Source organism: Hypanus sabinus, unplaced genomic scaffold (genome assembly GCF_030144855.1).
Source record: "Hypanus sabinus isolate sHypSab1 unplaced genomic scaffold, sHypSab1.hap1 scaffold_80, whole genome shotgun sequence".
Lineage (NCBI taxonomy): Eukaryota > Metazoa > Chordata > Chondrichthyes > Myliobatiformes > Dasyatidae > Hypanus > Hypanus sabinus.
The window spans coordinates 1,428,353-1,441,852 of NW_026781651.1; the positions used below are offsets into that span (position 1 = coordinate 1,428,353).

Sequence of the window (13,500 nt, forward strand, 5' to 3'; positions counted from 1 at the left end):
CATGAAGATGGATAAGGAAGGGTTGGAATAATCTGGGCCAACTACAAAAAAATGGAAATAGCTATCATAGGCCCCTTGGGTGCTGTGGTCGTGTTCAACATCCGGGTTCTATTCCCTGCACAGTAACTCAAAATATTCTGTATAGTGGAATAAGATAAAAATATTTTGAACTAACAATGTCCAATTGTTTTCTTATCACGCTGTTTCACCTCAAGTATATTATAGGAATTCACCACCTGATTCTTAAATAGTAACTTCTCATGGTTTGGACAATCACGAAAACCCGACAGCAAAATACTCTTGGCCATTTCTAAATAATCTGACTTAAATAATGTGGCCTAATGGATAAGGTGTCTGACTTCGGCTCTTGATGTGAGATTATCAGAAGGCTGCCCTGTCGAGTCCTGTAACAGTGGCTAACCTGAAGTTCATGGCTACATGCATCCATTTCAAAGTGTGCCGCGCCGCGAATAAGATGACCGGGTTATGCCGCCTTCCTGGGAAATGTAACCTCATATCGCGTCTTCGTTTCACGCAACATTTAAATTTATGCATGTTGTCTGTGATGTATTTAGGAAAACACGCCCATAAACAACACGTCAGAGATCCCCCAACTGCCCATTGGAAGGCGAAGTGTGCCTCACATGTGCAGGTCGGCTGCAGTAGAGGAAACACTGCAGTTGAACTTTTTAACGATTGGGAAAGGAGTTTCAATGCAGGTTTTCCTTTCAGCAGCAGCGTGCGCGGGGTCGGGATTGAGACGCGAAGAATCGGCACTGCAATCCGGAAGCATGGCTAATTTTGAAGGAAGAGTGATGGGCGATGACAGCCTAATTGGTTGGGGATGTCAGAGTTCAGTCTGAGGTATGAGGGCGCCGTGTTGTCCTGTATCTTTCCTGTCCCTTGGTGAAACTGAGATTTCAGTTGGTTGAGCGTATTTAAATCAACGATAATGTATCAGATGATTACACCACATGCCGGGACTAGTTGTGTAAAATTAGTTAATACCGTCGGAAGTATTCATGTTGAATAACACAGTAGTCAACACGGTCGGCAGAACCTTTCTAAACATCTCGTCTTCTCTGACCACAATCCTAAACTAGACTAATCTTATGTGCACGCACCGTCCATTTCATTCTATTCTCAGCTTCTCTGTCAAAACAAACAACACTTCCCTTTCAACAGCAGCAGCAAGCTGAAAAACAAGTTTCCTTTCTACTACCCCATCCCCGGAAACTTGAAAGCACATTAATCCTTTGAGTGGCTACAGTAATTAAGTTCGCCTTAAGTTCACGACCATGGCCGGGATAGATTAGTGGCCGAAGTCTTTGTTAAGGTTACAGTTTCCACTGGAGAGCTAGTTTCCAATCCCGTCCATGAGAGTTCGGCATTCTTACTCTCTTTCGTTCTTTGTGTTCTTTATTTTACAGTCAGTATGGCTGAAGGAAAGTTTCTGTCATTCAGCAAATATCCCCATCCTGTTATCTTTCATGATCTTCTCGTTTTCCCCTCCACTGTCAGGAGGATATGAATCACACTCCACACACTCTCTCTCATTCCATCTCCATACCAGCTTTTACCTAAACAGCAATGTGGTGATGTCATCGGCGATGGCAATCATACTCGACGTGGAGTGGGAGAATGTGGATGATAGATTGCACAGTTTGAATGGGAATCCTCTTCTGAGTTTCGACTTAGATGCACCGAAAAGAGGTAAATATAGATAGTAAATTTGGAAGGTGACGTGATATGAATTGCAAGGTCACGTGACTCTAAAATGCTTCTCAGTGAAAGGATAATCAGACTAACTGAGCAGGATGTGAGACGAACTTGCGAAACATACACACATGCTGGAGGAACTCAGTAGGCCAGGCAGTATCTCTGGAAAAGAGTACAGTCCACGTGTGAAAATTCATCCTGGTGTCATTTGTTATTGTCTTCCATTTATCAAACGTCTCCGCTGTTCATGGTACACCTGCCCTTAATCATTCTAATTATCCAGCTTCTACCAGGCAGTATCTCTGGAAAAGAGTACAGTCCGCGTGTGAAAATTCATCCTGGTGTCAGTTGTTATTGTCTTCCATTTATCAAACGTCTCCGCTGTTCACGGTACACCTGCCCTTAATCATTCTAATTATCCAGCTTCTACCAGCCGCCGAGGCAGGGAATTGCCGAGGAACATCACCCTATGCGAGAGAAATACGCTCGCAATTCAGTTTTAAACAAGGGTCCCTAGTCTGGGTCCTTTCCATTGGCAAACGCATTCTGACGTGCACTACATCAGGGTCTGTTATATTTTTATTCTGTCTGTATCAGGTAACGAATACTCTTGTAATCTCAAAGCAATACGGGCCCAGCATATTTTGACATCACGCTCTCCTCTCAACAAGGGAAAGGACAACGGGTCTTCCACCAATTAACTTCAAATGGCTTCGCAGTTCAGCTGTGACGCAATCTGCGAATGCGGGCTCGTTGCTCTAGTGGTATGATTCTCGCTTCGGGTGGAAAAGCATATGCGAGAGGTCCCGGGTTCAAATCCCGGACGAGCCCCGTTATTGGATATTATCAGCGATTTGCTTCACGATTTTTGCATTGCCGCACGAGATAATTGGCAATATCAAAGAGAAGCACTGAAGAAGGAATTGGAGATAGTTTTTAATGCAGGTAAGTTTGAAGTGTCACATTTTGGAAGTCAAACCAGCTGAATATTTATTCGAGGAATGATAGAGCTCCGGGAGATGCAAGTCAGCAGGGAGAGAGAGTCGGAGAATGGCATAGTTTGCTGAAACCCGTCTCATATGCAGAATGACTGGAAAGGTGTTCGGCGCGCTGGCCTCAGGAGGTCAGTGTAGGAGTTGGGAGACTGTGTTGCTGTTACACTCTGTGTGGAAATACGTGTGAAATGGAAACAGCGCAGCAATCTTTGGAAAGCGATGGGTCTGCATGTTGATGAGCGCTATGGACATTAAAGTGGAAGAACTTGAAACTGGCGAGTGTACTAATATAGTTTAACCTCTTCCCTTTTCCCGACCAGGACCCAAGTGCCTCTAACGTGCATACAATATCGGCTTATACACTTCATAGGGTTTCGAATCGGTGCGGGCAGAAATTAGGTGACAGACGAAACTGCTCACTCCGGTCACATTGTTGTGCCAAACGCTTGGGATTTCGAGAGGCAGGATTTCACCACTGAACTCATTTTCCGCTGATCCGGATTGAGAGTCTCAGTTCCGATCTTCACCAACATCTGTCTTACGGATGTGACTGACTTCAGAATCACAATCAGATTCGGGTTTAATTTCTCGGACCGATGTCGAGAAATCTGTTAAATTAGCGGCAGCAGTACAATCAATGCATGATACATATAGAAATAAAAGTCAAATATTCAATTAGAGTAAATATATGTATATTTAATTGTTCAATTTAAAATAGCGAAAAACAGATAAAAGAGTGATGCAGTGTTCATTGGTTCAATATCCATTTAGACGTTGGATGGCAGAGGGGAAGAATTTGTTCCTGAGTCACTGAGTGTGTGGCTGTCGGTTTCTGCACCTCCTTCCTGATGGTAACAGTGAGAAGAGGTATGTCCTGGGTGATGAATTCCTTAATGACGGTCGCCGCCTTTCTGTGTCACCGCTACATGAAGATGTCCTGGATACAACGGAGGCCTGTCCCCAGGGCGGAGTTGACTAATTTCATAACTTATTGCCAGTCTCGCCGCTGGGTTTTCGGGGCAGCAATGCAGATCATCCATTCCTGTCAGTCGGCGACGTTCAGGGATTCATTCACCGTGTCAGTTGGTTCCTCTCGGTTTTCACAATTGTCTGCCAAGTCCCGGGTAGCGTTTCAGAAATACCGGCGGATTCATATGTAGACGGTCTCTTCATTTTCGTTTCACTGAAGTTTTCTTTGACCAGTTCGGCTTGTTATCTCTGAGCTGAACTCTTGAATTTGTGGAAGCGGGGGAACACTCTCAGGCTGCCCTCTACCATATGACTTGTTTAGCATGAGTGACCCTACCAAGATGCAAAGCATTAACTCCTAACTCCAGCCAGCTTCACTCTCTAGGTTACGGACCCAGGCAAGCCTTCACATCACGACTAGGTTGTGTTCTGTTTGGAGTCTATGGATGTGATCACTAATTATAAGCCAACCCTGAGACGAATGTCTGACAACATACCGAGCTGAAACCAATCACGTGAAAGTGAGAATCTCAGCCCATCCTGCGTTGGCAGTGAAATGTGCAAACCCTTTATGAAGAGTGTCGTTCCCGTGACGCCGCTCGTTTCTCCATTCTGTAGACACTGAACCATTTCAGCAACGACCAAGGACTGATGACTCGCAGTTACTCACACCGGGTGGTCCGGAGGAAGAGCCATTGCGTTGACTGTACTGCTGATCAATGACTGGGACGGGTGAAGCACCGAGGAGGCAGCGACCCTCCCTGCTAACCACACTGACTCAACATGCAGGTAGTTTGGGAATGCCTACTGGATGGTTATTTAGAGTACATTGTGGTTGAGCCCATTAGGAAAAGGCAGTTGTGGATTATGTGTTGTGTTGTGCTTTGACCTGGTAGATCAGTATACAGGAATGCTTCAATCACTTCAGAGGCAGTGATTGTAATGTGATCGATTTTATCCTGCAGTCTGAGAGCGAGAATCTAAAATTAGACGTATGAGTATTCCTTGCAGTAAGTGGAACTACAGTGTCGCGAGTGAGGAGAATAGAAAGGTGCAAACGGTTAATATTATTCTCAAAGCCTGCATGTACAATACAACTCTGATATTTGTCTGCTCCGGACAACAACTGAATACAGACATGCCATGAGTGTTGATTTAAGGACAGACATCAACCTCGGCAGGAAAACGGAAATGAAAAAAAAATCTCACAAACCCCAAACTGTCTCCTCCCCCGCAGCAGTTAAAAAAATAATTATAGTGACAATAGCAGTCCCCCAAAAAATCACTGGCAGAAAAAAAGTCAGGGATGATAACAGTTCTCGACACTGTCACTCGCAGTAAACAACAGCGACCTAAGTCTAGGGAATCGACCCAAGTCGATTGGAAAGGAGAACGAGCAGGGTTAACGGAAGCTGGAGGTTTGGGATGCTTTCAAAATACAAAGGAAAGCAAATAAAATTTGATGACAGGAAAAAAATAAATGGCTAATAATAGAGAAAATAACATTTTTTCAGTCATATGAAGAATAAAAGGGATGCGAGAGTGGGTATCAGAAAGCTGGAAAATGAAGCGGAAGAAGCAGTAATGGGGAGAAAAGAAAAGGGTCGATCTGAATGAATATTTTACTCTGTGGAAGACTCCAGCATAATGGCACCGAGAAACACGTGTCAGAGGGCATCAGTGAGAGTGGATAGTATGGCTCTGGAGAAGGTACCCGTGAAGCTGAAGTCTCTGAAGCTGTATGTCAACGGGACCAGTTGGACTACAAACCTGGGTTCCAAAAGTGGGAACTGAAGATTCTCGAGGCAGTAATAGTCCTCCTTCACGTACCATTACATTCTAGAATATATTCTGATGGTTGGAAAATTGGGATTGTTACTCCACTCTGAAAGAAAGAAGGGAGGCTAAAGAAAAGAAAATATAAGAAAGGTAGCCTGACTTCAACGAGTTCAAAAACTCAAAAGATTAAAACACATTTAAGATCAAAGACAGTTGAGGAGAATGGGAGGATTTGTCAAATAGATCATCGTGTGGTTCGGTGATGCACATTGGAAGGAAGGATACGGTGGGATACAGAGATTTGGGCACCGATTCTCAAAATTTCTGTTACTGTCAACAGCTAAGCGAGTAAAAGATGACCCGATTTCCAAAAGGCATAAAGTTAAAGATAACACATTTCTTTAATATTTTAAGCAAGATTACTTTTTTTATTTCCATCTTTTACAGTTTCAAGATAAGAAAAAAAAGTAAAAGGGGCCGAAGCAAAAGTTTGTGCCACCTGCATGTTGAGTACTTAGTAACACCCCTTTGGCAAGTATCACACCTTGTAAAGGCTTTCTGCAGCCTGCTAAGAGTCTTTCAATTTTTGTTTGGAGGATATACGTCCATTCTTCCTTGCAAAAAGCTTCTCGCTCTGTGAGATGCTTGGGCCATCTTGCATGCACTGCTCTTTTGAGGTCTGTCCACAGATTTCTGATGATGTTTATGTCGGGGGATTGTGAGGGCCATGGCAATATCTTCAGCTTGTACCTCTTGAGGTAGTCCTTTGTGGATTTTAAGGTGTGTTTAGGATCATTATCCTGTTGTAGAAGCCATCCTCTTTTCATCTTCAGCTTTTTTACAGACGGTGTGAACTTTGCTTCCAGAATTTGTTGGTATTTAATTAATTTTATTCTTTCCTCTACCAGCGAAATGTTCCCTGTGCCACTGGCTGCAAGACAAGCCCAAAGCATGATCGATTCACCATTTCCGTTACCGACAATAAATCAAGTACAACGCTCACTTCAGGTGCAGTGCTACGGTAGGTGCTGAACATTGATGGAGCTGCGATGGCCGAGTGGTTAAGGCGTTGGACTTGAAATCCAATGGGGATTCCCCGCGCAGGTTCGAACCCTGCTCGCAGCGCTCACAACTACAAGCAGTAGCGTGTAGTGTGCCTATAAAATTTGATACCCTGGATGCTGTCTGAGAGCTGCCCCCAAATGTGTTCAGCAGACAATCTGAAGTTGCCTTGCAAAATACCTGATCCACCCATCGGCTCGCCATTCCTGTTTATTCAAAATAAATACTTTTGTCCAGTTTGTGCCCTCACTGAACGAACCAATTGCAGGCTAAATATTCTCATTGCAACCCGCTGACCGGCAATTCATGTCATCAGTCTCACACAGAAAGGACAGCTCATTAATGAGGGGCGATAATGGACCGTCATGACAATATCCATAAAAATTCTTCCAATCTGCAAAGGAGCAACGTCGACACAGATGGCACCGGATATTAGGGTTGACTTTGGGTATCTCAGGTTATGAGATAGAAACACATATTCAGCGGTTCAGGAACACCTTCTTCCCCTCTGCAATCAGAATCAGGAATGGACTTTGAAGCGTACACTACCTCACTTTATTAATTTGCAGTATTTCTGTTTTTACATATTTTTCATAATCTATTCAATATGGATAATTGATTTACTTATGTATTTATTATTATGTTTTATTTAATTTGTTGTTGTTATTATTATTTTCTCTCTCTGCTAGATTATGTATTGCATTGAATTGCTGCAGCGAAGTTAACACATTTCCCGTCACGTGCCGGTGATAATAAACCTGATTCTGATTCTCTGTTCAACGCGTTACTTTCCCGATTCGATTTTCATTTACGACATGGATTTCGAGGTACTGATTTCTGGTACCGTATCCAGCACAGATCTGGAGCCGGTAACACGTTCTTCAATAAATCCTGTTCCTTTGGCTGGGGAGATTCGAGAATTTGTGGAGTTGACATCCCATATTTCTGTCAGTTCAAGTCTCGCAGCATTTTTAGCTGAGAATATGTACCAGATTAGGAGGTCCTGATTCAGTACTTCAACGCAAAACATTGAAAATTCCTTCCACCACACACCCCTCACACCCGCATATGCTGGTCGACGTCTTGAGATTCTACTGCACGAAAATAACCGACAGTGGCTTAATTCACCTGTATCTGGTGAGGGATCTAACCGAGGGGATCATGCATTATACGCAATTGGTGATTACGTCCAAGTGAACTCAAATTTATATTTATAAGCACATCTATGTGTACACACAAGCGCAATGAAACATGCACTTGCTGATGGGTGGGGACAGCCAAATCGACATGCCAATACAGCCTTTTTTGGTACGATATTTTCACTTTGCAACCGAGTGTCTAACAATAGATTCTGAGTAGAAACAGGGCGATTGATGCCGGTCTGTTCTACAACTGTACGGATGTAGAGCGCCTCGCTTCGTTCACCAACGTACTTCCTTAAGTTAGACAGCGGACGATTTATCGCGTCCAATTATTATGTCCATTGCGTCCAAATCAGACAAAAACACATACAGAATTTGTGTCTGTTGTTGTTTTGAATTTCCAGCATTTGCAGATTTCCTCGTGTTTGCTATCCAAATCAGAATTAACTTTGGAATTTTAAGAATTAATGGAACTAATTTAATGTTAATTGCCTTTATAATTGAAGAAATTGGGAGAATGGCATCAATAAGTATAACGTGCTCTTGCGCCCTCTGTCGAAGGGCAATGTGTAAACGCATGAACCATCTCTCCTCCTCAGTATAAACCGTGATAATACTGACGAGTCCTGCAGCGTTCGAGTTTAAATGAAGGGACGGAAAGATCCACTTCGTTTTGTCGGTGAGGTGAGTTACTCTGATGGTCAAGAAAACACTGGCAGGAAAACAATGGCCTAAAGTGAGCATGAAGTTGATAAATTGCTGTGTAACTCTCTCTCTCTAACTGCCTTTCAAATCTCCCTTGATCTGTCTACGATGTGACTCTACCCTGGCTCACTTCCATGTTCCTCTCTCTCTAACACACCCATAAACACATTCTCTCTCTCTCTCTCTCTCTCTCTCTCTCTCTCTCTCTCTCTCTCTCTCTCTCTCTCTCTCTCTCTCTCTCTCTCTCTCATTCTCTCTCCACATCTCACTCCCTCACTCCCACACTTTCCTCACAAGTTGAAGCGAACGCTTAGCTATCAATATTTGTGTTCAGTGAAAGGACTGCGTGAATGCAGTTGGACGTTTATAGATTTTCCTTTACAAGACAGCTCGGGTGGAGCGCAGGGGAGTGGGTGTAAACTGGTGCTGAAATGTCGGGGCGAACAGGCATAATTACAGAGATGCTAAAACCACATAATTATAGCATATAGTTACAGCAGTGCAAACCAATACCGTAATTAGATAATAGGGGACCCGAAGGGAAACTTTTTCACCCAGAGGGTGGTCCGTCTGTGGAAGGAGCTGCCGGAGGAAGTGGTCGAGGCAGGTACATTAACGACACTCGGACAGGGACACGGATAGGAAAGATTTAGTGGGATACGGGTGGTCCGTCTACGGAACGAGTTGCCAGGGGAAGTTGTCGAAGGAAGGAGGGGGAGGAGAGGAGAGAGGGAACGCTACAACAGAGGGGAGCAAGATAGTGCCGCGGGAGCGGGGGACTCCAAGTGGAGATCTCCGCGGGTGGGGGTGGGGGTGGGGTGGGATGAGGGCTGGCTCGCTAGCGTGTGTGGGAAGGGTGGGCGAAACACTCACCATCCGGCATCTGATGTAACAGTACCCGATGCAGGGGATGATGCGGACGTTCAGCGAGTACAGGATCTCGGCGGAAGTACAAAATAGTGCGCAGATCACATTCACAAACAGGCAGGCGATAGTGCGTCGTAGAGAAAGGGAGAAAGTGAGGAAGGACAGAGAAAGATAAATTGAGAAGAGACAGAGAGAAGGGAGGGGGGCAGAGAGATAAAGTAGAAAGGGAGGAAAGAGAGAGAGGGGAAATACAAAGAGCGAGAGAGATGCGTTTGAAAGGGACTGTGGAAGTGAGAGCGAGGGGAGACCAATTGGATAGGGAAAGCAGCGAGAGAGGCGGGGAGAGAGGGAGTGTGTATAAAGGGTGTGGGAGGAGGAACGGAGAGAGAGTGGAGAGGAATTGAAAAGGGAGGAGAGACAGAGAGGAAGGATAGAGAGTTGGGGAGAGACAGAGAAGGATGCAGAAAGAGGGGGAGAGAGATAAGAGACAGAGGGGGGATGGAAATAGAGGGGGAGGGAGAGAGAGAAAGAGACTGGAAAGGGAGCGCGGCGAGTGAGAGAGAGGCAGAAAGTCGAAAGGAAAAGGAGATAGGAACAGGGAGGGGGAGAGAAATTGGATGTGAGGTGGGGGGAGAAAGGTGAAAATGGAGAGGGGTGACAGAGTGTGAAGGGAGGGAGGAAGGATAGAGAGGGATAAAGCCAGAGATGGAAGAGAGGGAGAAAGAGGAGGGGGAGAGAGAGTGGGTGGCATGAGAGGGGAGGTAGAGATGGAGGAGGGGGAGAGGGGTGAGTGAGGAGAGTCAAACAGTGGGGGTGGGAGGGAGAGGGGGACGAACAAAAAGGGAGGAGGAAGGACGAACGGGAGAGGTTGTAAGGGCAGAGAACGTGAGAGAGTAGTCAAAAGTGGAAGTAGATTAGACAGAGAGAGGGATGATAGAGACGGGGAGAACTAGTGGGTGGGAGAGAAAGGAGAGATATAATTGTCTGTGTGTGAGAGAGAGAGAAACAGTAAACGTAGAGGGAGGAGAAACTGAAAGGTGAGAGACAGAGGCGAGAGAGTGATGGAGAGCAGGAGAAAGTCAAAAGGGAGAGAGTGACAGAAGTGGAATTTGAAGCAGAGAAGGAAGATGGAAACGAAGAGGGAAGTGAATGAAAGTGTAAAGTGAGTGGGAGGAGCGATATAGAGAGGGGAGCGTGAGATAAGATAAGAGGAAAATAAGAGAGGAAAGGGAGAGGAGGGAAGTCTGAGAAAACGGGAGAGAGAGAAAGAACGTGGAAAGGGATACAGGGGAGGGGTGAGCGAGAGAGAGAGGGGGAAATGGAAAGGGGAGAGAGGGGAATGTAACAGAGAGAGGGAAGGAAAAGGGAGAAGAGAAAGGGAGGAAGAGAGAGAGGCTGAGAGAGAAAATGGGAGGGGAAGGGGAGAGAAAGAGAGAGGGAAGAGACAGAGAGGAGATTATTGAGAGTACGATTGTGTGAGACAGAAAGAGATGACAGTCAGAGAGAGGTGCACGACAGAGAGAGAGAGAGAGAGAGAGAGAGAGAGAGAGAGAGAGAGAGAGAGAGAGAGAGAGAGAGAGAGAGAGAGAAGAGAGAGGTGAGAGACAGAGAGAGAACTTGCACTCGGACACGGAGGGAGATCGCTTCCGAACGCCTTTATTGCAGCATGATATCTTGGAGAAGTCAGCCTGCTAAAAACGGAGTTCCGAGATCTGTCTGACAGTGGGTCGCTGTCTTATTTATATGCCAAACGTACGAGAGAGAAACAGATAAATCAGAAGGAGGAACTTCAATGGCAGTTCTGCTGAGTAGCAAAGTTGCAGGATATGTCCCTGAGCGGTTACACATTTACTTCAGTGTTAATTTCTCGAAAACAAATAAATCAGACAGGCTAAAAGAGTATATCAGACATGTGATGATTCTTAGAACAACAAATACAAACATAGTTATTTAATCAGCCTGACTGAAAGGCAGATTGTCAGCACCACGCAGTACACAAGACACAGTAGACTTTGATTTTACATTTGAAGATCATTAACACTTCCTTGCTCAATACAGTGTCAGCTTTGGGTATTGTCTTCCACAGTTCCCTCCTTGTTAATCTTCTAGATTAACATTTCTTACTGGGGTATCTCCTCCTCCTCCTCTTACGGGGGATCGTAAGCCTCGGGAAGGGCCTTTCTCTCGCAGGGTACATCTTTCCTCCCCACCAGTACCCTTGGCTAGAGGTGGCCCTTATTATTCGGGGCATCGATACATTCAGACCCTCCCAGGGCCCTCTTTATTAATTGACTGCTGCACACCCTCAGTACTCCACACACACAACACCCTAGGACCGCCACGATGATTACCCCATGCAGGATCCAGCCTCTCCAGCCGGAAAACCATCCCCATATTCCATCCCAAGAACTTGTTCGTTTAGTAAAGTTTCTCATCCGGCTTCCTATTTCCTTTACCTTCTTTACCTTTTCCCATACATGCTGCTTCAAGTTAGTAACGTTCCCGGAGAGATCAGGGAAGTACGTCCAGAAAGTACAACACTCTTTCTCTATGTGCCCCCTTTCTCGGCTAGCAGGAAATCTAGTCCCATCTGATTCTGCAATACAGTCTGCCTGATGGCAATCACTTCAGTGGTAATTCCACATATCTGGGAATGAGTGTCTTCCAGAGCGTCGGCGGTATTGCTAGCCAACCGATCTAGCGTGCCGCTAATTTAGTTATTTCGGTAGCCGTCCGTCCCACCCCATAATTAGGAAACAGTATCGTTCCGAATCGTTTGTGCCTGGGTTATGCCTCGCTTTGCTTTATCCCAATGGGGGTTTTCCTTGGGTTGATCTATAACCGTCAGATGGGGTACCAGGTAGGTTAGATAACAACATCCGCTCCATCCCTTCTGGGACGTGAGAGTACTCGTTTAGCCTCTGTCCTTCTATCCCTCTTGGGGGTAATGCTCTTCTCCGGGCAGCCAGGGGTAGGCTCGATTCCCACATACCCACTGGTTCCCATTCACGGGACGCAGCCCACCATGCCTTTCAGAGGTTAAAGTGACAACGCGGGTACAAGTACTATTCCCCAGTTGATATGGGGCACTGACGATATGATTACAATAACAGGCAACATCAACAAGTGGAGGAGGAAGCGAGCCCGTTAGTTCAGGTCCTAGCAACGTGTAATTCTTCGGGAGAGGCCTAAGATGCCATCCCTCAGAACAGCAGGGATAACAGGCCCGAATCCTTCAGGCTGTCCGATGGAGTGGGGAACGCGGCATCACTGGGGCCCGTCAAAGGCAGGAGAAGGTGCGCGCTTGCTGGACCAGTTGTGGCGAGGTCTGGCGGTGCGGGCTGGTTATCGTGGATCACCACCATTCTCCGCGGGTGGGTGGGGGGCAGAGTGTGGTGACAGGGGAGGGATCAGATTAAGGAGAGGGGAGAAAGTAAAAGTGCGGAGAGACATGACTAAAACCATCATCGCCTATCCATCTTCCATTACTCTCTCCCTCATTCCCCTCTCTCCCTCCGCTGTTCCCTTTTCTCTCTCTCCATCTCTTCCTCCACCTCTCTCCCCCACCCTATCCTCCTCTTTCCACCAGCTCATAGCCATTTTTCCTTCCCTACCTGTTCCCATCACTCTCCCTGCACCACCTGCTCTTCTGTACACACTCGTCTCTTCCTACCCTCTTTTACTTTCCAGGCCCCTCAGTCTCTGTCACCCCACGCCTCCTCGCCGCGTCTCTATATCCCCGGCCTCATCCCGGCTGCTCTCTCGTCTACGATTTCTCTCCCTCTCCTCCTCGTCTATATCCTGTCTTGGACTCTCCCACTCCCTCACTGGCCTTTCTCCCCGTTTCACTCTCCTCCCTCTCCAGTCGTTCGCTCTCCGCCCTCCCAGATTCTCACTCTCCGACAGTCTCTTTCAAAGATAAAAGTAAATGTATTATGAAAGTACATCTATGTCACCGTATCCAGCTCTGAGATTCAGTTTAGAAGCATAGAACATAGAAATTTACAGCACAATACAGGCCCACGAGGCTGTGCCAAACATGTCATTTTCGTGCAGGTATACACGAAAAAACAACATAACAGAATAACCATAATATAATCAATGAGATATAAAAGCTAATGGTAATTAGGCAGGATTTTCTTCTTCCACTATCTCCTCACCCCCGGCTGTCTGCCTGAGACTGAGAGTCCCTACCCCAGAGCTCTCTCTCTCTCCTCTCTCTCTCTCTCTCTCTCTCTCTCTCTCTCTCCCGTATCCCTCTC

The 13,500-nt window shown here is 46.0% G+C and overlaps 2 non-coding genes across 2 annotated transcripts; both read left to right on the forward strand.

Annotated features, from left to right (window-relative positions):
* Positions 1-2,466: 2,466 nt before the first annotated feature.
* Positions 2,467-2,550, forward strand: trnap-cgg (transfer RNA proline (anticodon CGG)). The gene is given in 2 exon segments: positions 2,467-2,502; positions 2,515-2,550. It is a non-coding gene; the product is annotated as a tRNA-Pro (tRNA).
* A 3,955-nt stretch (positions 2,551-6,505) lies between these two features.
* Positions 6,506-6,587, forward strand: trnas-uga (transfer RNA serine (anticodon UGA)). The gene has a single exon. It is a non-coding gene; the product is annotated as a tRNA-Ser (tRNA).
* Positions 6,588-13,500: the final 6,913 nt, after the last annotated feature.